Source organism: Trifolium pratense, linkage group LG1 (assembly GCF_020283565.1).
Source record: "Trifolium pratense cultivar HEN17-A07 linkage group LG1, ARS_RC_1.1, whole genome shotgun sequence".
NCBI classification, from domain to species: Eukaryota; Viridiplantae; Streptophyta; class Magnoliopsida; order Fabales; family Fabaceae; genus Trifolium; species Trifolium pratense.
Genome location: NC_060059.1, coordinates 12,226,634 through 12,253,387, shown reverse-complemented (window position 1 = coordinate 12,253,387; position 26,754 = coordinate 12,226,634). Strand labels below are relative to the sequence as shown.

General features: G+C 35.4%; 1 pseudogene; it reads left to right on the top strand.

Moving 5' to 3' along the window:
- The first annotated feature begins 1,259 nt into the window (after positions 1-1,259).
- On the top strand, positions 1,260-2,534 carry LOC123888445 (annotated as a pseudogene).
- The last annotated feature ends 24,220 nt before the right edge of the window (positions 2,535-26,754 follow it).

Here is a 26,754-nt window from a genome sequence, read left to right as displayed (position 1 = left end):
AGATTCTTAATTTTACACTATTTAAGCCAAGACATGCATTTGTTATATATAAATACGAGATATTACAAGATCATTTGAAAACCAAGACATTAATCACTTCCAGTTCTTGCTAAAAAACTTAACCAACAAAATTCATTAATCATCATGGGAGGTGATAAGAAAAAAGCTTCTTCAGGTTGCTTCTCAATTTTCAATATCTTCTCATCTAAGAATAAGTCTAGTGGAGGGTACTATGATTATGAATATAGGCGCAAGACATGGCCCAGCGATGAAGACAAAGGTAACTGGGGTGTTGCTGAGCCTAACATTAACAGGAGAGCTGAAGATTTCATCCGCAAATACAAGAATCGCGTTTCAGAATCCGAAAGTTATCAACTAGATCCGGCTGCCTAGCTAGAATGCATAATATCAGTTACCCTACCATATGTATATATTTCATTGTTTATTTCTCCGGACTATCATTTATTATATGTTATTATTAACTAATGCTTCTACTAATTATCAGCAAGTATATATATGTTGAATTGTTGACTTATATATAGTTGCACTTTGTTGTTCCTTATTATATATAATATTATGCTTTCAATAAATTGCAATGTCCTTAACATTTTTTTTTATGGTTTACCATTACATAAATTATGCCTCTAATTAAGTCAAAATAAAATTATGCCTCTAATTGTTGTCTATCTTTTTAATATAAGATTGCTTACAATTTAAAAGTAAATCGATGGACGAAATTTAATTTGGGTGAAGTTAATTAGTTTGTTTCTCTTCTTATTCTACTTCCGAGATAATCTTGGATTGGTTTAAATTATACATACTTATACACTGTTTGTTAAGATATATAGATGATTATTAGTCAAAAAAATAAAAATAAAAATAGATGACTAGGTTTGTTGTTCTTATCCTATGATCAAGGAATTCAGTATAATCCAAAGTTTAGAAAGTTGTGACTTGTTTTTTTTTTTTGGTAAGGAGGAAGTTGTGACTTGTGATATAAGTAAAAATATGATTAACATTTAAAGAGTACATGTCGATTCAACATTACATACGGTTAGAAAATATCTTATAATATTTGTTAATAAGTATATGATTAAGTTTGTTATATCTTATTCATATGATTCAGTTTTAGATTTGAATTAATAAAAAGATAAGATAGGGATAATTCTGTTATTATTTGAACAACCTAATCACTTATAAATATGCTATCTCCCAACTATTAATCATCATCGATAAATCCCAAAAATTCAACAAGAATAATGGCTAACAACGATGAAACAGTGATGATGTCGAAGAAGGAAGAAGAACTGGAGGAGCAGGCTTCAATTGAAAAAGGGTTTGAAGGAAAATCAGTGCCAACATGGCAGAAACAGATTACGGTTAGGGCTGTAATGGTCAGTTTCATGTTATCAGTGCTTTTCACCTTCATCGTGATGAAGCTTAATCTTACAACCGGTATTATTCCTTCTCTCAATGTTTCGGCCGGGTTGTTAGGGTTCTTCTTGTGAAGACATGGACTAAAGTTCTCGAGAAATCGGGTTTGCTGAATCAACCGTTTACAAGACAGGAGAATACTGTTATTCAGACTTGTGTTGTTGCTGCAAGTGGCATTGCATTTAGCGGCGGCTTTGGTAGTTACTTGTTTGCAGTGAGTCCAATTGTTGCAAAACAAAGTGGTGCCGACAGTGTCATGATGGATGTTAAATTCCTGGTTTAGGATGGATTATTGCGTTTCTATTTTTTGTCAGTTTTCTTGGTATATTCTCTGTGGTTCCACTCCAAAAAATTATGATTGTTGACTTCAGATTGACATATCCAAGTGGTACTGCAACAGCTACTCTTATCAACAGTTTCCATACAACAGAAGGTGCCAAACTAGCAAAGAAGCAAGTACAAGCACTTGGAAAGTTCTTCTCCTTTAGTTCGATGACAAGCGCAGAACCGAGATGTTTCTCAAAGATCAAATCCCCTCCTGGTTTGCTATCTCCGGCTATGTCATAATTGCAATAATCTCAATCGTCACTATCCCCTACATTTTCCACCAGCTAAAGTGGTATCACATACTTTGCATTTACGTCTTTGGACCGGCGCTAGGCTTTTGCAATGCCTACGGTTGTGGACTGACAGATTGGTCCCTTGCATCTACCTACGGAAAATTAGCCATCTTCATTATCTGTGCTTGGGCAGGTGCAGCTAACGGTGGTGTCATAGCTGGTTTAGCAGCATGTGGTGTCATGATGAACATTGTTTCTACCGCTTCAGACCTTATGCAGGACTTTAAAACAGGTTACATGACACTGGCTTCCCCGAAATCCATGTTTGTCAGCCAAATTATTGGAACTGCTATGGGATGTGTTATATCAGCGTGTGTTTTCTGGCTATTCTACCACGCTTTCGGTACTGTTGGTCAACCCGGTTCAGAGTACCCTGCACCTTATGCGCTTGTTTATTGTAACATAGCTATACTAGGCGTGGATGGTGTCTCCACTTGTAATCTCTTTATATACTACCAGTTCATACATAGAAAAATATAATGTTCATTTATGTTGTAATAATAATTCTTAAAATAATATCAATTTTTTTTCTAAAAGGTTCATTTTTAAATATTTACTTTCGTCTCTCTAGTAAAATTTAACTTTGTGGACTTTACCGTTTCATCCCCTTTCAAACGATTTAGTAGCAATAAGCATGACCTTCCAATCGTTAGATTTTGTTATTTTTTATTTTTCATCAATTGTGGTTTGGTCCCGATAATTTTTAATTTTTATAAAATTATGAATTTATGGTTTGTAGAGTTGTTTAATGGGTCAACTCCATTTGGTACAACAAGGCATTCCAATTATTACTAGGCTTTTTTAAGCCAGATCGAGGGATGGTCAATCAATGGAATTGAGCACCACGGACACGAGAATCGTCAAAATAACCATAAAACCCCTTAGTGCGATGAACGACAGTACCGCTAACACGGCGTATCACGCACCTTGCTCTTTCGAAAAATATCAGGTCGAGGCAGAACTTGATGAATAATGAACGTGTGTGGTATCTCACAAAATAATAAACAGAGATGAACCACCAAATTGTTTTAAAATTAAAAGCAAGGGAATACAAACAAACCAGAGATCACAACTTGGTTTTGTCAAATAGCAACATATAACCTCTATCAACAAAACATTACTATTAATAATTTCAACATAATAAAACCCAATTTCCACATGAAATAGAAATTAAGTCTGAAATTTATAAAAAATTACACCCCTCACCTTATAAGTCGAGTTAGACTAATATAGAAATCTAATATAGTATAAGAGTCTATAAATTCATGATCAACCACTTAACCACCTTTTATATTCACACACAAAGTCCAATAGTGCAATGAAGAAGTGTGTATATAAAAACTCAAGTTGCTCATAGATTGTATATAAAGCCCAAAATGAGTTTATAATTAAGAGTAGCACAACAACAAACATGAATCATTGAACAAGAAACACAACCAAAACAAATCACAAAAACGATTGGACCAAAGAAATTGTGCTTTTGTTTGTCAAAAGAGTTGAACCAAAATTTACTGTTCCATGTGATCTTGTTTAAATCATGAATATTGAACTCACTCATCCTAGTGGTTTGAATCAGATTATTTGTCTTAGTTTAACAAAAAGGGTGTTTAGAAGTAATTAGTACCATATAAATTGAGACCCCTAGCTTCCAAATTATAGCACAACACAACACACTTCCATCAATTACATTCTAGTCACTAAATCTAATTAATATTCTCACTCTCACCAGCCAAATACTCACTAGTCACCACTCAGTACTGAAATGGGAGGAAACAATCAAAGAAAGTATGAATCTTCATTCAGGTCTATTTTCAACATATTCAAATCCAGAAGCAACAAGCAAAGATGGTATGATTATTATGATGATGGCGCAAAGCAACGGAACAAAGTGTGGCCTAGTGATGAAGATAGAGGTAGTTGGGGTGTAGCTGATCCTGTCATTGATATGAGAGCCACAACTTTCATTGCTCAATACAAGAAACAAATTTCTGAGTCTGAAATTCACTGCCAAGCTCAACCTGACCTGTAGGAAAAAGCTTCTATGTTTATCCATTTTTAATTTGTTTGTTCTTCTCTGTTGTAATTATGTAATTAGTTATTGATTATAATTTGTGAACCATTATAGTTAAATTGTAAATATGAATAATCTTTCAAGTTTATTCATTTCTACCAACAACACATAATTTAATTCTATGTTGAGAACAATACAAATTATTCAGATAGAATGTTTCTTTAGTGAGTTACTTTTTTTTGTAAAAGAAATTCAATAAGGAGAATAAATATGGGTTGAAGCGATTGATTGATTCAATCATTATGAAAACTAATGATCCGGATATGATAAATCTCATACCAATGAGATACCTGCTACAAAGGCACATACTACAAAGACAAAAGTAAAACCGGCCACAAAGGCAACCTATACAGACTCTGCTAAACACATCATATATGATTCATATCTCAACAATATGAGGAAAATTCATTTTCTTAAAAGACCACCATGACCAGCCACGAAACTAGTCCTCCATACACTCTTTCTATAATTTCCATGATTTAATTAATAAAAAAGCATGTCATTATCCCTTTTTTTATGTGTCTATATATATTAAATGGTCAAATTTTGTGTAGCTTATAGTGTGACAGAACCAAACGAAGCACTCAACCCATAGTTGGATGTTTAATATAATATAGCAGAATTAAAAACAAGCACACAGTACACCAAACAATTCAAAATAGCCATGGATTATTCCACAAAACAAATAAGGTGTCAACTAATGACAATATATACTATTCGAACAAAAGTAAACATACTGAAGCATAGTAAAATATATCATGTATAAACAGAACCAAGTATTTATCAATATCGTACCCCATTTTCTATCTTTTTCGGATTACATCAACTAGTATTTATTCTCTCTCTCTCTCTCTCTATATATATATATATATATATATAGATATATATATATATATATATATATATATATATATATATATATATATATATATATATATATATATATATATATATATAAGGCTGATTCCTTTGGTTTGTTTTAAGTGACAAATGTAACACCCTAACCCATACTACCCTTAAAAACGTAATTTTAAAAACTTTTCAACAAGTGTAAAGGCAGAGTGCCACGCGGTAATTAAAACACAAGCATACACACAGAGCGTCATGAAGTTTAACATGAAAAGCAACAGCGGATTCAATCACACCAAGCATGCATATATATACATATATATATACATAAGCCATATTCATCCCTAAGGATGTCACTTATACAAGAACTAGCATATCAAAAAGGTAACACCGATATACGATGAAATCCAAGCGTAATCCCCGACTCGATGTTACATTACCAGAGCATTTACTATTTACAACCTCTAGTCAAAAGCTAGTACTAAAAGGAGAAATCTATGCTAAGTCTCCTCACCAAAAGGTACTTCAACACCAAGCTAAAACAGCAGTCTAAACGTCGGCACAGTCCTCAGCCTGAATATCTGAACCCCCAAAGGTCCAGCAAATAACACAAAGCAGAGAGTTAGAAAAACATAATCGCATAACATACGAACATAAGAAAGGTCTTACACTTTCTAACTCACGCCAAAACATCGCACTAAACGATTATCAATTAATAAAGTTCAACACAATTCAACCAAATAATGTCACATACCATTTATCAAATATATGCGCATTTACCCTAAGGTATCTAATGCCAATTAATTCACTGTCATGCCATCCCTAGACATAACTAAATGCATGTGGTACCAAGGTGTCTCACCAACGGTGGACCAAGAACAGTTTTATATCTTGCTGGATATGTCGGAACTTACCGAACCATCTTATCTCCCTTGGATAAGCCAACACAGTTTTATATCCTGTTGGATAGCAACTCCGGACTCATGGATTCATCTAATCCGATCCTCGGTTTCATTATGGACACATAATCCATTTTCGTTATTGGAACCCAAGTTTCCAATGTTCACATACAATCATGAATGCATGTATGCATACACATATCAACCATATGATATTCTCTAGCTCGAAGCTACTCTTTTATGAATGCGGGAACACAATCCTAACACATTCACTTAACGTTACAATTTAATGCTAAAACATCACATTGCTCATTTTAAGCTACAACTTATTGCATACACGTTTATCAATCATATAACGATTAACAATAAGCATTAACAGTATCAACATGTATCAACAATCATGTAAGGATACCCTTAAACCATGTTACAAGTGCCTAATCACAATTACAAACATCAACAAAAATTGCTGTCACAGAGGCCTTCGCTAAGCGAAGCCTCAGCGAGACATGGCGAACCACGATCCAGGAAGTCACCTGCTCATGGCGAGCATTGGCGAGCTTCAACGAACTATTCGCTGAGCGAAGGCTTAGCGAGCCTACGCGAACCACACTAGGGGATCACCTGCTCATGGCGAGCATTGGCGAGCTTCAGCGAACATGTTCGCTACAGCGAACTCCTGGTCGCTTAGCGAACTATACCAGAAAAATATCTGTTCTTGAGTTTCAATAAGGCGGTTTAACATTGAATCAACTCAAAAATTCATTCAAACATGTTATAAATTCTTATAAACAGCTATTTCAAGCATATATGGTATCAAGGAACATTAATCATCCCTTCCAAACATCCAAATACCTCTAACAATCAAAATCATGCCAATTTCTTGGGTTTTAAGCAACTTTCATAAACTTTTTCAACATGATCCAAACACATGCATATTTTTCATGAAATCAAGCTAGTGATTAACACATACAAAGTGATGATGAAGAACATCACACTCACATACAAAAGCTTAATCAAAAGTCTAAAAGAAATTGAGTGGGAGAGTTCGGGAATGGAGACATAGACAATCTCCCCTCTCCTTGCCACTCAAGAATCATGAATTCTAATCTCTTACCTTAAGCAAAGATGATGATCCAAGCCTTTCCTCTCCTCTCTTGCTCGTGATTCTCCTAGCCAAAACCCTAGCTTAGCTTTGCTCTTGCTCTTACTCACTCAAAACTCAAAGAAATGAATTGTGATACTATTCATGTGTTTGACTTGCTACTTATACTACTTTCCATTGTCATGAACCAAGCCCAAATGGCTTAGGCCCAATGCCTCTCACGCCCATTAAGCCCAAAACAAAGGTTCTCGCGTCTAATAACTTATGCTCGGCTAAATAATTATTCGCCGCTCACTAAAATAATAAAAGCCAATTAATAAATAAAATATACGAATACGAAAAATGGGTCGTTACAATCCTACCCCCCTTAAAAGAATTTCGCCCTCGAAATTACCTAGAACAGATCGGGATAAGAATCTCTCATCTTGCTTTCCAACTCCCACGTTGCATTCTCACCAGCCGGTCCTCCCCACACGACTTTCACGGATGCAATCTCTTTGTTTCTCAACCTCTTCACTTCTCTTCCTTCGATTCTCAAAGGCACAGTCTCGATGGTCAAGTCATCCCTCACTTGAACATCGTCCGATTCAATCACGTGTGTCGGATCAGACACATACTTGCGCAACTGTGATACATGGAAAACATCGTGCAAATTCGCCAATGATGGCGGTAATGCAATCCTATATGCAACTTTCCCAACTCGCTTCAAAATCTCAAACGGTCCAATAAACCTCGATGTCAACTTCCTTGACTTCAACACACGTCCTACTCCAGTAGTCGATGTAACTCGTAGGAATACATGATCCCCTTCTTGGAATTCAATGTCCTTCCTCCTCTTATCATGATAACTCTTCTGTCGACTCTGAGACGCTTTCATCTTCTCACGAATCATCCGAATCTTCTCTATTGTTTCTTGTACAATCTCTGGTCCAAGAATTGCACCTTCTCCAGTTTCATACCAACACAGAGGTGTCCTACACCTTCTCCCATACAAAGCCTCAAACGGTGCCATTCCGATACTAGAATGGTAACTGTTGTTGTATGTAAACTCTACCAACGGCAAACAAAAATCCCAATTCACGTTTTGCTCCAAAACACAAGCTCTCAACAAATCCTCTAAGGATTGTATCGTCCTCTCCGACTGACCATCTGTCTGAGGATGATAAGCTGAACTCAACCTCAACTTCGTTCCTAAAGCTTCTTGCAAGCTTTCCCAAAATCTGGAAGTAAATCTCGGATCTCTATCCGAAATAATACTTGTTGGAATACCATGTAGCTTCACAATCTGCTCCACATAAATCTCGGCCAACTTAGGCACCAAAGTACCTTTCCTGATAGCAATGAAGTGAGCACACTTCGTCAGACGATCTACCACTACCCAAATCACCTCGTTACCTTTCTTGGTCTTCGGTAAACCTCCTACAAAATCCATTGCAATGCTATCCCATTTCCATTCGGGTATAAACATTGGTTGCAACAAACCAAACGGCTTCTGATGTTCGATCTTCGATTTCTGACAAGTTAAGCATGAATAAACGAATTCAGAAATTTGCCTCTTCATTCCCGGCCACCAAAATAACTTTCTCAAATCCTGATACATCTTGGTTACTCCAGGATGAATATGTTGGTGTAAGCCCTAGAGGCCAATTATTTATAATTGCATGATACTTGTATTGGATATTTTACTTATTAAATAAAGGCTTTTCTTTATTATGTTTATGTGTTAAATAATAATAGAGTCCCTAGAATAGTAAGTTCATTGTATGGAACGTTAAGTATGACTTAATCGTGAGATTCCATTACATATAAGAACACTATTCTTAAACATATCCATAGACAAGCTTTATTGTGAAATGGGATAACGTTAAAGCATAAAGACTATTATGTTGGTAGACTGATGATCATATCTCACTGATCATGGATAATGAGTTATCAAGTCTTCACATAGATATAAATGTTAAGGGTAACTTTATATCGGATTGACCCACCATGAGAATACTACATAGAGTGTTATGAAATGTCATAAGTTTTCTCATAGTGATAAAAGGTGTATTCCACCCTTCGACCTGAAACCACTATGTACCCTAGATGCAGGAGTGTAATACCTTGTTGCCATTCAAACATTATCCGTAACTGGATAATTATAAAGTTGGTTGATGGGTATCTCACGAATCATGCTGAGGGACATGAGTGACCTAGATGGAATTTGTCCCTCCTACATAACGGGAGATATGTCTATGGGCCCAATATTGAACTAGACAAGGATGACATACTATGCCTTGTGTTCAATATAGACATGAGGGCAAAAGGGTAATTGTGCACAAGATATTTATCACGAAAAGGTTAGTCAGATCACGTGACATTCCTATGACTTGGGTAACAATGATGTGTTGCTAGATACCGCTCACTGTTTATAATATTACGATTAATATTATTGCCAACGTCATAAGAACCTACAGGGTCACACACATAAGGACAGTTAAGAAGGGAAAAATAAGTAAGACTTATTGCGGGGGTGCAGTTAGTGACAAACGGTTATTGGGCTTGAGAAGCCCAATTTCGTGTAAACTAAAGACCTCATAAGAAACTCTATAAATAGAGCCTTATGAGGTTCAGAATTTATGTTTTTTTAAAAAACCCTAACTGAAGTTAGAGAAATTCTGAATTTCTCTAAACCCTAAACCGCACAAATTTCCCTCAGCCTTCATCGAAGAACAGCTAGCACTGTGAGATCGGAGGTTCCTGTTCGTGTGGACTAAGTGGAGGTGCTGCAAGTGCGGTGCTTGTGATCAAGAAAGGCGGCCACAGATTTGTTCTTCAAAGGTAATATTCTAGACCTGATCATTATGAAACGATTTCCCAACAGAATACTCAAACCACTTCTGTGACCTTCTTCCATGATCATTCTCTTTAATTCGGGTACATCCGGTACACAAACTCTTCCGTGAAATCTCATGACTCCACCTTCGTCAATCTTGATATTGGTCTCCTTGCCTTCATTGATGAGTACCATCTTCTCCATCAATTTCTTATCCGATTTCTGACGTTCTTTAATATCTTCAAGAAAAGGATTCGTCAATCTTAACATTCCAAGCTTCACACTTGAAGAAGTAACCTCACACACAAGACTCAAGTCTCGGAATTCTTCAATCAACTCTAACTCTCTCACCATCAATGATGACATATGCAAAGTTTTCCTACTTAATGCATCGGCCACCACATTGGCTTTTCCGGGGTGATAACTCAATTCAAAATCGTAGTCCTTTAAGAATTCGAGCCATCTTCGTTGCCTCATATTCAACTCCTTCTGGTCGAATAAGTATTTCAGACTCTTGTGATCACTAAACACTTCGAACCTCGATCCATACAAGTAGTGTCTCCACACTTTCAAAGCAAACACCACTGCGGCTAACTCCAAATCATGCGTTGGATAGTTCCTCTCGTGAACCTTCAGTTGCCTTGAAGCATATGCTACCACATTACCCCCTTGCATAAGCACTCCACCAAGTCCTAACTTCGAAGCATCGCAATACACGACGAACGACTCTTTGGCATCGGGTAAAATCAACACGGGTGCAGTAGTCAATCTTCTCTTGAGCTCTTGGAAGCTCTTCTCACAAATACCATCCCAAACAAACGCTTGATCTTTCCTCGTCAACTTGGTTAACGGTAAAGCCAACTTCGAAAAACCTTCGATGAATCTTCTATAATAACCGGCTAAACCAAGGAAACTTCTAATCTCTGAAACAGATTCCGGCGTTCCCCACTGTGACACAGCGTCAACCTTCGCAGGATCTACCGCGATTCCTCCACTTGAAATTATATGCCCTAGGAAACTCACCTCTTTCATCCAAAATTCACACTTCGACAACTTGGCATACAACTTCTTCTCCTTCAAGACTTGCAAAACAATCCTCAAGTGCTCTTCGTGCTCTTCCTTGGATTTTGAGTAAATCAAAATGTCGTCAATGAACACCACCACGAATCTATCCAAAAATGAATGGAAAATTCGGTTCATATACTCCATGAAAACTCCGGGTGCATTGGTCACACCAAACGGCATAACTGAATACTCGTAGTGCCCATACCTCGTCCTGAATGCAGTCTTAGGTATGTCTTCCGTCTTTACTCTAATCTGATGGTATCCAGATCTCAAATCGATCTTACTAAACACGCAAGCTCCAACTAGTTGATCCATCAAATCATCTATCCTCGGGAGTGGATATTTATTCTTGATCGTCACTTTGTTCAACTGACGATAGTCTATACATAATCTCATGCTTCCATCTTTCTTCTTCACAAGCAATACCGGCGCTCCCCATGGCGAAACACTCGGTCGAACAAACCTCTTCTCAAGCAGCTCTTTAAGTTGCTTCTTCAACTCATTCAATTCAGACGCTGACATTCGATACGGCGCCATCGATATCGGACTAGTTCCAGGTACTAGGTCGATAGAAAACTCTACCTCTCGCTTTGGAGGCACGTCAAATATATCATCCGGAAACACATCTGGGAATTCACAAACGATCGGTAACTCTTCTATCTTAACTCCTCCTTCGAGTTTCAATGATGCAAACATCATGAACATCTCGGCATGTTCTTTCAACGCTTCCGATACTTCCTTCCCGCTCATCAAATGCAAGTTCTCCTCCGGCTTCGGAAAAACAACGGCCTTCTCACGACAGTTGATATGAATTCGGTTGAAGATTAACCAATTCATACCAAAAATTACATCCATACCACTAAGTGGAATACACACTAAATCCATACCAAAGTGCCTACCAAAAATGGTTACGGGGCAATTACGACATACTTGTCGGGTAATCACTGAACCATTAGCAGGAGTTTCTATTTCCATCCTACCCGTCATATCCGTTAAAGGAATACTAAGACGCTTCGCACAATCCAAAGAAATAAAAGAATGCGTCGCTCCCGTATCTATAATCGCAATTAAAGGAGTGTCATAGATGAAACACGTACCTCTAATGAGATTGTCCTCTTGGCTAGCATCCTCTCCACTCAAAGCAAACACCTTGCCCATCACCTTCTTGGGCTTCTTACAAGTCGGACTCTTGTGGCCTTCTTCACCACAATTGAAACACACCACTTTTACTCTGCAAGCCTCGGTCTTGTGGCCCAGCTTTCCACAATTCTTACACCTATCTCCCTTCTTCGGGCAATCATAAGACATATGACCCCTTTCTCCACAGTTGTAACAATTCCCATTCACCGGCTTCTTACCACCACTTGTATTCCCTTTACCGCGGTTGTCATAAGGTTTTCCGCGCTCTTGTCCTTTCCCTTTTCGGTCGTTCATAGCCTTGTAGTAGTTCACCTTTGCCCTACCATCTTCATCACAGATCCTACTCTTGTTCACAAGGGTCGCAAAATCCCTTATCTGTGAAAATCCAATCATATGTTTAATGTCTGGACGTAGACCACTTTCGAATTTCACACACTTGTCGTTCTCCGCTTCCAAAGTGTTGTAATGCGGACTAAACGCACACAAAGTCTCAAACTTGACGGCATAGTCAGCTACCGTCATATTTCCTTGTTTCAACTCCATGAATTCCACCACTTTCTTGTTCTTCACATCAACAGGAAAATACTTAACCAAAAATTCTCTTTTAAACATTGCCCATGGTATAGCCATACCACCGGGTCCTAGCCTCAACTTGGCGTTCTTCCACCACACGTTCGCTTCCTCACGCAACACATATGTCCCAAGGGTTGTCTTCCCTTCCTCGGAACAATCCATTGCTTCAAAAATTATTTCAAGTTCCTCCAGCCACTTGTGAGCTCCATCCGGGTTGTAACCTCCGGTAAATGTTGGCGGTTTCTGCTTCATGAACCTTTCCAACCTCATCTCTACCTCTCTTCCAGGTTGATGATCTCTAACCACTATGTTGGTGAGTGCGGCCAAAGCCTCCGCAATCTGGGCATTCGTTCTTGCAGCAGCCATGATTCCTGAACGAATCACAACTAGACGTTAAAAAGTACTAACAGTGTTCCCTACACATGCTCATACGGGGAAAAGAAAAGTCCTAATTGGTTCACACGAACCGACCTGCTCTGATACCACTATTGTAACACCCTAACCCATACTACCCTTAAAAACGTAATTTTAAAAACTTTTCAACAAGTGTAAAGGCAGAGTGCCACGCGGTAATTAAAACACAAGCATACACACAGAGCGTCATGAAGTTTAACATGAAAAGCAACAGCGGATTCAATCACACCAAGCATGCATATATATACATATATATATACATAAGCCATATTCATCCCTAAGGATGTCACTTATACAAGAACTAGCATATCAAAAAGGTAACACCGATATACGATGAAATCCAAGCGTAATCCCCGACTCGATGTTACATTACCAGAGCATTTACTATTTACAACCTCTAGTCAAAAGCTAGTACTAAAAGGAGAAATCTATGCTAAGTCTCCTCACCAAAAGGTACTTCAACACCAAGCTAAAACAGCAGTCTAAACGTCGGCACAGTCCTCAGCCTGAATATCTGAACCCCCAAAGGTCCAGCAAATAACACAAAGCAGAGAGTTAGAAAAACATAATCGCATAACATACGAACATAAGAAAGGTCTTACACTTTCGAACTACATCATACATATTCTAACTCACGCCAAAACATCGCACTAAACGATTATCAATTAATAAAGTTCAACACAATTCAACCAAATAATGTCACATACCATTTATCAAATATATGCGCATTTACCCTAAGGTATCTAATGCCAATTAATTCACTGTCATGCCATCCCTAGACATAACTAAATGCATGTGGTACCAAGGTGTCTCACCAACGGTGGACCAAGAACAGTTTTATATCTTGCTGGATATGTCGGAACTTACCGAACCATCTTATCTCCCTTGGATAAGCCAACACAGTTTTATATCCTGTTGGATAGCAACTCCGGACTCATGGATTCATCTAATCCGATCCTCGGTTTCATTATGGACACATAATCCATTTTCGTTATTGGAACCCAAGTTTCCAATGTTCACATACAATCATGAATGCATGTATGCATACACATATCAACCATATGATATTCTCTAGCTCGAAGCTACTCTTTTATGAATGCGGGAACACAATCCTAACACATTCACTTAACGTTACAATTTAATGCTAAAACATCACATTGCTCATTTTAAGCTACAACTTATTGCATACACGTTTATCAATCATATAACGATTAACAATAAGCATTAACAGTATCAACATGTATCAACAATCATGTAAGCATACCCTTAAACCATGTTACAAGTGCCTAATCACAATTACAAACATCAACAAAAATTGCTGTCACAGAGGCCTTCGCTAAGCGAAGCCTCAGCGAGACATGGCGAACCACGATCCAGGAAGTCACCTGCTCATGGCGAGCATTGGCGAGCTTCAACGAACTATTCGCTGAGCGAAGGCTTAGCGAGCCTACGCGAACCACACCAGGGGATCACCTGCTCATGGCGAGCATTGGCGAGCTTCAGCGAACATGTTCGCTACAGCGAACTCCTGGTCGCTTAGCGAACTATACCAGAAAAATATCTGTTCTTGAGTTTCAATAAGGCGGTTTAACATTGAATCAACTCAAAAATTCATTCAAACATGTTATAAATTCTTATAAACAGCTATTTCAAGCATATATGGTATCAAGGAACATTAATCATCCCTTCCAAACATCTAAATACCTCTAACAATCAAAATCATGCCAATTTCTTGGGTTTTAAGCAACTTTCATAAACTTTTTCAACATGATCCAAACACATGCATATTTTTCATGAAATCAAGCTAGTGATTAACACATACAAAGTGATGATGAAGAACATCACACTCACATACAAAAGCTTAATCAAAAGTCTAAAAGAAATTGAGTGGGAGAGTTCGGGAATGGAGACATAGACAATCTCCCCTCTCCTTTCCACTCAAGAATCATGAATTCTAATCTCTTACCTTAAGCAAAGATGATGATCCATGCCTTTCCTCTCCTCTCTTGCTCGTGATTCTCCTAGCCAAAACCCTAGCTTAGCTTTGCTCTTGCTCTTACTCACTCAAAACTCAAAGAAATGAATTGTGATACTATTCATGTGTTTGACTTGCTACTTATACTACTTTCCATTGTCATGAACCAAGCCCAAATGGCTTAGGCCCAATGCCTCTCACGCCCATTAAGCCCAAAACAAAGGTTCTCGCGTCTAATAACTTATGCTCGGCTAAATAATTATTCGCCGCTCACTAAAATAATAAAAGCCAATTAATAAATAAAATATACGAATACGAAAAATGGGTCGTTACAACAAAGGCTTTACTATCATCTCACAAAATGGTTCCTATGTAGGATGAGTGTATGGAGAAAATGAAAGGAAGGTCAGTTTTTTTTCCTCTCTAGTCTGGCCTGAATTGGTACAGAATGAGGAGGTAATGATTAACGAATGATAAGTAAGGTTAATGTGTTATGTGGAAATCAACCAAAACTTAATATCCACACTAATTGTTATTGATTCAGATGATAGCATTTTTCATTTGCCAAAACATTGCCAACTCATAATTCTAAAATAATAAGACAATTGATTTCTAACCAAAACAAGAAATTAAAATTAAAATAGATCATAAAATCATTAACCTAAACAAGAAATAAAATAAGGATTATATTTAATTATATTTAATAAGTCAATGAAATTACTAAGAATGACATATAAAATGTTCACTATAAAATATCAGGTTGTTACATAGTTTATTCAAATTGTATTGTATATTCAAATTTGATAATAAGAAAATAAATATTTATATAAAGAAAAGATATGGCAAAGTGTGAAATTAAAAATATAGTTTCAATTTTGTTGATGATAATTTTAGTTGTTGCTCAAGCATATGGTTCTCCGGTTCCGTCAACCTCATCAGTAAAACGTAATTTGATTTGTGTTGGTCAGTGTGGTTTGAAATGTATTCCTGTGATACAATTTCCACCAGTATATGCTGCTTGTGTTAGTACATGTGGATTATTGATATGTCATAAAGTTTCGTCAAAAAGTGCTTATGGTTGTGCAACTACTTGCGTCATGTCCAAGTCTGTTAACGTCAATAAAGGTATTTTCACTTGGAATTTAATCTCTTGAATTATACATTGTTATAAAATATAATTGTATTAGTTAATAGTATTTTATACAATAATTGACTATTTTACAGACGCTCGTGATGTTAACGTTGTTGTGAATTCATGCATGGAAGCTTGCAAGGACAAATAATTTGTTAAAATGTGACTTTCAATGTAGCAAGAAAATGTTGGATAGAGAAGTATTTAAAATTTTATAATCATGTACTAACGGTGTAAAATTTTATTACGGGTACTTCAAATCATATTTCATTAGATCTTATGTTGTGATATTTTACTTGAAAATCAAATAAATGTATCTGATGATGTATGATTGAATGTATTGTAATATCTTTTTATACTACCAGTTCATACATAGAAAAATATAATGTTCATTTATGTTGTAATAATGATTCTTAAAATAATATCAATTTTTTCTAAAAGGTTCATTTTTAAATATTTACTTTCGTCTCTCTAGTAAAATTTAACTTGGTGGACTTTACCGTTTCATCCCCTTTCAAACGATTTAGTAGCAATAAGCATGATCTTCCAATCGTTAGATTTTGTTATTTTTTATTTTTCATCAATTGTGGTTTGGTCCCGATAATTTTTAATTTTTATAAAATTATGAATTTATGGTTTGTAGAGTTGTTTAATGGGTCGACTCCATTTGGTACAACAAGGCATTCCAATTATTACTAGGCTTTTTTAAGCCAGATCGAGGGATGGTCAATCAATGGAATTGAGCACCACGGACACGAGAATCGTCAAAATAACCATAAAACCCCTTAGTGCGATGAACGACAGTACCGCTAACACGGCGTATCACGCACCTTGCTCTTTCGAAAAATATCAGGTCGAGGCAGAACTTGATGAGTAATGAACGTGTGTGGTATCTCACAAAACAATAAACAGAGATGAACCACCAAATTGTTTTAAAATTAAAAGCAAGGGAATACAAACAAACCAGAGATCACAACTTGGTTTTGTTAAATAGCAACATATAACCTCTATCAACAAAACATTACTATTAATAATTTCAACATAATAAAACCCAATTTCCACATGAAATAGAAATTAAGTTTGGAATTTATAAAAAATTACATCCCTCACCTTATAAGTCGAGTTAGACTAATATAGAAATCTAATATAGTATAAGAGTCTATAAATTCATGATCAACCACTTAACCACCTTTTATATTCACACACAAAGTCCAATAGTGCGATGAAGAAATGTGTATATAAAAACTCAAGTTGCTCATAGATTGTATATAAAGCCTAAAATGAGTATATAATTAAGAGTAGCACATCAACAAACATGAATCATTGAACAAGAAACACAACCAAAACAAATCACAAAAACGATTGGACCAAAGAAATTGTGCTTTTGTTTGTAAAAAGAGTTGAACCAAAATTTACTGTTCCATGTGATCTTGTTTAAATCATGAATATTGAACTCACTCATCCTAGTGGTTTGAATCAGATTATTTGTCTTAGTTTAACAAAAAGGGTGTTTAGAAGTAATTAGTACCATATAAATTGAGACCCCTAGCTTCCAAATTATAGCACAACACAACACACTTCCTTCAATTACATTCTAGTCACTAAATCTAATTAATATTCTCACTCTCACCAGCCAAATACTCACTAGTCACCACTCAGTACTGAAATGGGAGGAAACAATCAAAGAAAGTATGAATCTTCATTCAGGTCTATTTTCAACATATTCAAATCTAGAAGCAACAAGCAAAGATGGTATGATTATTATGATGATGGCGCAAAGCAACGGAACAAAGTGTGGCCTAGTGATGAAGATAGAGGTAGTTGGGGTGTAGCTGATCCTGTCATTGATATGAGAGCCACAACTTTCATTGCTCAATACAAGAAACAAATTTCTGAGTCTGAAATTCACTACCAAGCTCAACCTGACCTGTAGGAAAAAGCTTCTATGTTTATCCATTTTTAATTTGTTTGTTCTTCTCTGTTGTAATTATGTAATTAATTATTGATTATAATTTGTGAACCATTATAGTTAAATTGTAAATATGAATAATCTTTCAAGTTTATTCATTTCTACCAACAACACATAATTTAATTCTATGTTGAGAACAATACAAATTATTCAGATAGAATGTTTCTTTAGTGAGTTACTTTTTCTTGTAAAAGAAATTCAATAAGGAGAATAAATATGGGTTGAAGGGATTGATTGATTCAATCATGATGAAAACTAATGATCTGGATATGATAAATGTAAGACCCATAATCCTGTAGGTTCTGGTCCTGGCGCAACGCGCGCAGGCTTGGTTTGTGAGGGTTGACTTTTGTTGACTTTTTAGGGATTTTTGCACCCGGAACCTATTTTGCTTAGTTTTTCGCGTAGATTTCGATTCCGAAGTTTGTTTGTTGAGCTAAGGAATGATTTTTAGGTTCTTCGATTTTAAGACCATGGGTTGTGGATAGGTTAATTAGGGTTCGAAGGTTATTAGTTCGAGTATCGTCGTTATAACGACATAGTTTGCTGAGATCGTGCCTGTTTTAAATTTGTGCTCGAGTGCCGGAATGGCACGGGGTTTATTTTCCTAGTCTTCTTATAGGAAGGAGGATGTTCTTGTATCCTTGGAATTTTATTTTTCGCGTTATTCTAGTTTTTGAAAAAACGGGCAATAGTTTACCCGCTGTTCCGAATTTTCGTTAACTCCGAATCCGTTTATATTTTAGATGGGAACTTTATATATCGGCTTGAGTTGGGATATGACTTTAGAATATTTTTAAGAGTTAGGAATGAAAAATACAGTCGGGGAAAAATGTTTCGCGATAATTTTTGGAAATCGTTTAAGGCGAACGTTTAGTTTCTAAATTTTCTAGTTTCGCGAGTTTGGTCCGTAAGCGTAATGCGACTCGTCTGTGAGGCGTGAGTTCTCATGAGAGAAAGAAAATATCTTAAGAGGATAGACTTGGATCGATCCAATGGTTAGGGTTTAATCTTGCTTTAGTGGCACTATTTGATCCTATGGCTAGGAATGATCATGATGCCTTTACATAGGATGACTTTGGTCATTGTTTTGTACATAGAAAAATCACATTTTTGCTCTTCCTTCTCTCTCAAAACCGTACTTCCTCTTTCCCCTAGCCCTAGCTTCACAAAATTTTCAATTCTTCACCATTTTCATTCATTTTGAGCTCATTGGATCCATAGAAATTGCAAGGGTTTCTTTCTTGAGGTAACTAGCTTCTTCCTTTCTCTTAGTTGGCCATGATTATGGTTTTGTTTGGATTTTAGGTTTTATGTTCATGAGAGAAAAATTTTAGAACTTGGTTAAAAATGTTTTGTGATCCATGGAAGTTGTTCATGAGATGTTAACTAGGGTTGTTTAGGCTTAGCTTGTTTGATTCCATGAGATTAGTGAGTTTTTCATGGATTTGTTCTTGGTTAGGGTTTTTGGAGAATTTCTAATTGATCAATAATATGAAAAATGGTTTTGTTAATTGTGTATTTGAGGTTGTTTTAAGACTTTTTAGAAGTTAAAAATCTTGACAAAGATTTATGTTTGAAAAATTATTTTCATGCTCAAAAGACTTAGAAAATTTTATGAGATTTTGGGTGGGTTTTGGAAAATGTTTTGATTGATCAATGAAATAATTTTGGAGAACAAAATGATCAAGGCCATGGTTTTGAAATGAAAAATTTGGTGTTGGCCTTGTTTTTCCCTCTTTGGCCGAGGCAACAAATTTGGGTAGGGAGAATCGATTTTTTTCGAAATTGTTCTAAGACAAGTAGTGTGACGTAATCATAGTCTAAAAAGTTTGATTGGTTTTGGTTTTGTTAGAAAAGAAAATGAGTTGCTTTTGCCCTAAGGAAATCAATTTGAAAATTGTCAAAAATTGCGATTCGACCTAAAATGTTTTGGATTGTTAGGGTTAATGCTTTTTAGGTATTATGGGATATTATCATGGTTTTAAAAATGAAAATTTGTGGGAGAATGCCTTGATTTCTCAATTCTGGACGAACTGTGCAGGGGCATTTTCGTCCATTTAAAATTGTTTCAGTTCCCTCAAAACTTAACCATTTGATCCGTCTTTTCGAGATGAAGAGTTTGGCGTATGGTTCGTCTCGAGTGGACAAGAGTTGAATTAGTTATGGTCATTTTAGTTTGAAAACTATTTTGTCGAAAATGTGTTTGTTTTGTGAAAAATAGTGTATTTAACTTCGGGAATTTTTAATCACTATGGGGAGGACTCGGAAATAATATCCGAGAGTGTTAGGAAGTGCCTTAGACACCTCTAGACCTTTGTTGATAGGTTTAGTTTCGTTAAGATATTTTGGGAGAAACTTATGCATTGTCCGCTCGTTATTTCTAGGAAATTAAACGCGAAACGGTAGATAGTGTGAAACGTTGTGGTTTTTGGTTGGAAGCATTGCCGAGGTAAGGGCACCGTTTTTATTTCCGTATTAAATTCCGTCGATAGCATTAGGGTATGCTTGTTGTTGTGCTTGTTTGTTTGTGCACTGTTGGTGAGTGCTTGGTATGTTTGCGTGATGTATTCTCGGTATGAGTTCGTGATGAATACATGAGGTTACTTGTCTTACATATGATTTGATGAAATATATGTGTTGACATGCTTGTTGTGGAAATTACATATTATGTGAATATGTATTGTTGTTGCATTAGTATAGATAAGAGTATCGTATGCTCATGCGTCCATGGTACGTGGTTGCGGGAGTGGACCACGGGGTGTGATTGCGAGAGCGGATCCACCCAAATGTTTGAGGTATTTTATGGGGTTCAATAAGTGGTTGCGGGAGTGGACCACGGGGTGCGACTGACAGTGATTGGGTCCACCGTTATTCTTTTTAGTAAGCACAATACGTGGTGACCGTGATGGGCTGCGGGGTGTGATTGACAGTGATTGGGTCCACTCTAATCTTTGTAGTGACCGTGATGGGCTACGGGATTTTATTGATGTCTTACGGGTTTTATTTGGGTTCACAATACGTGGTGACCGTGATGGGCTGCGGGGTGTGATTGACAGTGATTGGGTCCACTCTAATCTTTGTAGTGACCGTGATGGGCTACGGGATTTTATTGATGTTTCCGAGGTTTATGCGTGTGATTTAACCAGTGGCGGTTATCACCTTTATTCATTAGAGGTCTTGCATTAGGGTATGTGTGCACTTTATTTATTCTTCTTGGTGTGAGGATGTGATAAGTGTTTACCGCTTTCTATTCTGGTATGTGTATTCGGTATTTTATTACTTGTTTCCAGTTGGTGACCCTTATTTTGCATGCCATATCGCGGGCTCCTCCCACCCCCAGACGATGGAGCACCATCTGAGACCGTAGGCCGTGTGGACGGCGAGGACTTCGTGGACTATCCCGGAGTGTAGAGAGTAGCGCTTGTTAGGCTACATTTTTGGTTAGGCTTAGGGCCTAGTTTGTATTTTTGGATGACTGTATGTCTTATACATTTATACTCAGACATGTTTAGTGCCTTTTGGCCTTGTGATATATTCGGTTCATAACTCGTTTCTTTTGGTTGATGAACTTAATGTATCCGCTGTATGTAAATTATTCAGGTACACACTTTGCTTCGAGGAAGCCCTGTAATATAATGTGTTGATGTTATATTTATTTTCTATTGAATGACGAATTGCCGAGATAGTTGCGGGCGTTCACGCGCGCCATTTTATTTAAGCGTGTTGATTTAAAAAAATAAAAAAATAATACCCCTTTTTATGCTTTGAAAAACGGGGTGTTACAATAAATCTCATACCAATGAGATACCTGCTACAAAGGCACATACTACAAAGACAAAAGTAAAACCGGCCATAAAGGCAACCTATACAGACTCTGCTAAACACATCATATATGATTCATGTCTCAACAATATGAGGAAAATTCATTTTCTTAAAAGACCACCATGACCTGCCACGAAACTAGTCCTCCATGCACTCTTTATATAATTTCCATGATTTAATTAATAAAAAAGCATGTCATTATCCCTTTTTTTATGTGTCTATATATATTAAATGGTCAAATTTTGTGTAGCTTATAGTGTGACAGAACCAAACGAAGCACTCAACCCATAGTTGGATGTTTTATATAATATAGCAGAATTAAAAATAAGCACACAGTACACCAAACAATTCAAAATAGCCATGGATTATTCCACAAAACAAATAAGGTGTCAACTAATGACAATATATACTATTCGAACAAAAGTAAACATACTGAAGCATAGTAAAATATATCATGTATAAACAGAACCAAGTATTTATCAATATCGTACCCCATTTTCTATCTTTTTCGGATTACATCAACTAGTATTTATTCTCTCTCTCTCTCTCTCTCTATATATATATATATAAGGCTGATTCCTTTGGTTTGTTTTAAGTGACAAAGACTTTACTATCATCTCACAAAATGGTTCCTATGTAGGATTAGTGTATGGAGAAAATGAAAGGAAGGTCAGTTTTTTTTCCTCTCTAGTCTGGCCTGAATTGGTACAAAATGAGGAGGTAATGATTAACGAATGATAAGTAAGGTTAATGTGTTATGTGGAAATCAACCAAAACTTAATATCCACACTAATAGTTATTGATTCAGATGATAGCATTTTTCATTTGCCAAAACATTGCCAACTCATAATTCTAAAATAATAAGACAATTGATTTCTAACCAAAACAAGAAATTAAAATTTAAATAGATCATAAAATCATTAACCTAAACAAGAAATAAAATAAGGATTATATTTAATTATATTTAATAAGTCAATGAAATTACTAAGAATGACATATAAAATGTTCACTATAAAATATCAGGTTGTTACATAGTTTATTCAAATTGTATTGTATATTCAAATTTGATAATAAGAAAAGAAATATTTATATAAAGAAAAGATATGGCAAAGTGTGAAATTAAAAATATAGTTTCAATTTTGTTGATGATAATTTTAGTTGTTGCTCAAGCATATGGTTCTCCGGTTCCGTCAACCTCATCAGTAAAACGTAATTTGATTTGTGTTGGTCAGTGTGGTTTGAAATGTATTCCTGTGATACAATTTCCACCAGTATATGCTGCTTGTGTTAGTACATGTGGATTATTGATATGTCATAAAGTTTCGTCAAAAAGTGCTTATGGTTGTGCAACTACTTGCGTCATGTCCAAGTCTGTTAACGTCAATAAAGGTATTTTCACTTGGAATTTAATCTCTTGAATTATACATTGTTATAAAATATAATTGTATTAGTTAATAGTATTTTATACAATAATTGACTATTTTACAGACGCTCGTGATGTTAACGTTGTTGTGAATTCATGCATGGAAGCTTGCAAGGACAAATAATTTGTTAAAATGTGACTTTCAATGTAGCAAGAAAATGTTGGATAGAGAAGTATTTAAAATTTTATAATCATGTACTAACGGTGTAAAATTTTATTACGGGTACTTCAAATCATATTTCATTAGATCTTATGTTGTGATATTTTACTTGAAAATCAAATAAATGTATCTGATGATGTATGATTGAATGTATTGTAATCTCTTTTTATACTACCAGTTCATACATACTAAAATATAATGTTCATTTATGTTGTAATAATGATTCTTAAAATAATATCAATTTTTTCTAAAAGGTTCATTTTTAAATATTTACTTTCGTCTCTCTAGTAAAATTTAACTTGGTGGACTTTACCGTTTCATCCCCTTTCAAACGATTTAGTAGCAATAAGCATGATCTTCCAATCGTTAGATTTTGTTATTTTTTATTTTTCATCAATTGTGGTTTGGTCCCGATAATTTTTAATTTTTATAAAATTATGAATTTATGGTTTGTAGAGTTGTTTAATGGGTCGACTCCATTTGGTACAACAAGGCATTCCAATTATTACTAGGCTTTTTTAAGCCAGATCGAGGGATGGTCAATCAATGGAATTGAGCACCACGGACATGAGAATCGTCAAAATAACCATAAAACCCCTTAGTGCGATGAACGACAGTACCACTAACACGGCGTATCACGCACCTTGCTCTTTCGAAAAATATCAGGTCGAGGCAGAACTTGATGAATAATGAACGTGTGTGGTATCTCACAAAACAATAAACAAAGATGAACCACCAAATTGTTTTAAAATTAAAAGCAAGGGAATACAAACAAACCAGAGATCACAACTTGGTTTTGTCAAATAGCAACATATAACCTCTATCAACAAAACATTACTATTAATAATTTCAACATAATAAAACCCAATTTCCACATGAAATAGAAATTAAGTCTGGAATTTATAAAAAATTACATCCCTCACCTTATAAGTCGAGTTAGACTAATATAGAAATCTAATATAGTATAAGAGTCTATAAATTCATGATCAACCACTTAACCACCTTTTATATTCACACACAAAGTCCAATAGTGCAATGAAGAAGTGTGTATATAAAAACTCAAGTTGCTCATAGATTGTATATAAAGCCCAAAATGAGTTTATAATTAAGAGTAGCACATCAACAAACATGAATCATTGAACAAGAAACACAACCAAAACAAATCACAAAAACGATTGGACCAAAGAAATTGTGCTTTTGTTTGTCAAAAGAGTTGAACCAAAATTTACTGTTCCATGTGATCTTGTTTAAATCATGAATATTGAACTCACTCATCCTAGTGGTTTGAATCAGATTATTTGTCTTAGTTTAACAAAAAGGGTGTTTAGAAGTAATTAGTACCATATAAATTGAGACCCCTAGCTTCCAAATTATAGCACAACACAACGCACTTCCTTCAATTATATTCTAGTCACTAAATCTAATTAATATTCTCACTCTCACCAGCCAAATACTCACTAGTCACCACTCAGTACTGAAATGGGAGGAAACAATCAAAGAAAGTATGAATCTTCATTCAGGTCTATTTTCAACATATTCAAATCTAGAAGCAACAAGCAAAGATGGTATGATTATTATGATGATGGCGCAAAGCAACAGAACAAAGTGTGGCCTAGTGATGAAGATAGAGGTAGTTGGGGTGTAGCTGATCCTGTCATTGATATGAGAGCCACAACTTTCATTGCTCAATACAAGAAACAAATTTCTGAGTCTGAAATTCACTGCCAAGCTCAACCTGACCTGTAGGAAAAAGCTTCTATGTTTATCCATTTTTAATTTGTTTGTTCTTCTCTATTGTAATTATGTAATTAGTTATTGATTATAATTTGTGAACCATTATAGTTAAATTGTAAATATGAATAATCTTTCAAGTTTATTCATTTCTACCAACAACACATAATTTAATTCTATGTTGAGAACAATACAAATTATTCAGATAGAATGTTTCTTTAGTGAGTTACTTTTTTTTGTAAAAGAAATTCAATAAGGAGAATAAATATGGGTTGAAGGGATTGATTGATTCAATCATTATGAAAACTAATGATCCGGATATGATAAATCTCATACCAATGAGATACCTGCTACAAAGGCACATACTACAAAGACAAAAGTAAAACCGGCCACAAAGGCAACCTATACAGACTCTGCTAAACACATCATATATGATTCATATCTCAACAATATGAGGAAAATTCATTTTCTTAAAAGACCACCATGACCTGCCACGAAACTAGTCCTCCATACACTCTTTCTATAATTTCCATGATTTAATTAATAAAAAAGCATGTCATTATCCCTTTTTTTATGTGTCTATATATATTAAATGGTCAAATTTTGTGTAGCTTATAGTGTGACAGAACCAAACGAAGCACTCAACCCATAGTTGGATGTTTTATATAATATAGCAGAATTAAAAACAAGCACACAGTACACCAAACAATTCAAAATAGCCATGGATTATTCCACAAAACAAATAAGGTGTCAACTAATGACAATATATACTATTCGAACAAAAGTAAACATACTGAAGCATAGTAAAATATATCATGTATAAACAGAACCAAGTATTTATCAATATCGTACCCCATTTTCTATCTTTTTCGGATTACATCAACTAGTATTTATTCTCTCTCTCTCTCTCTCTCTCTCTCTCTCTCTATATATATATATATATATATATATATATATATATGTAAGGCTGATTCCTTTGGTTTGTTTTAAGTGACAAAGGCTTTACTATCATCTCACAAAATGGTTCCTATGTAGGATTAGTGTATGGAGAAAATGAAAGGAAGGTCAGTTTTTTTTCCTCTCTAGTCTGGCCTGAATTGGTACAGAATGAGAAGGTAATGATTAACGAATGATAAGTAAGGTTAATGTGTTATGTGGAAATCAACCAAAACTTAATATCCACACTAATTGTTATTGATTCAGATGATAGCATTTTTCATTTGCCAAAACATTGCCAACTCATAATTCTAAAATAATAAGACAATTGATTTCTAACCAAAACAAGAAATTAAAATTAAAATAGATCATAAAATCATTAACCTAAACAAGAAATAAAATAAGGATTATATTTAATTATATTTAATAAGTCAATGAAATTACTAAGAATGACATATAAAATGTTCACTATAAAATATCAGGTTGTTACATAGTTTATTCAAATTGTATTGTATATTCAAATTTGATAATAAGAAAAGAAATATTTATATAAAGAAAAGATATGGCAAAGTGTGAAATTAAAAATATAGTTTCAATTTTGTTGATGATAATTTTAGT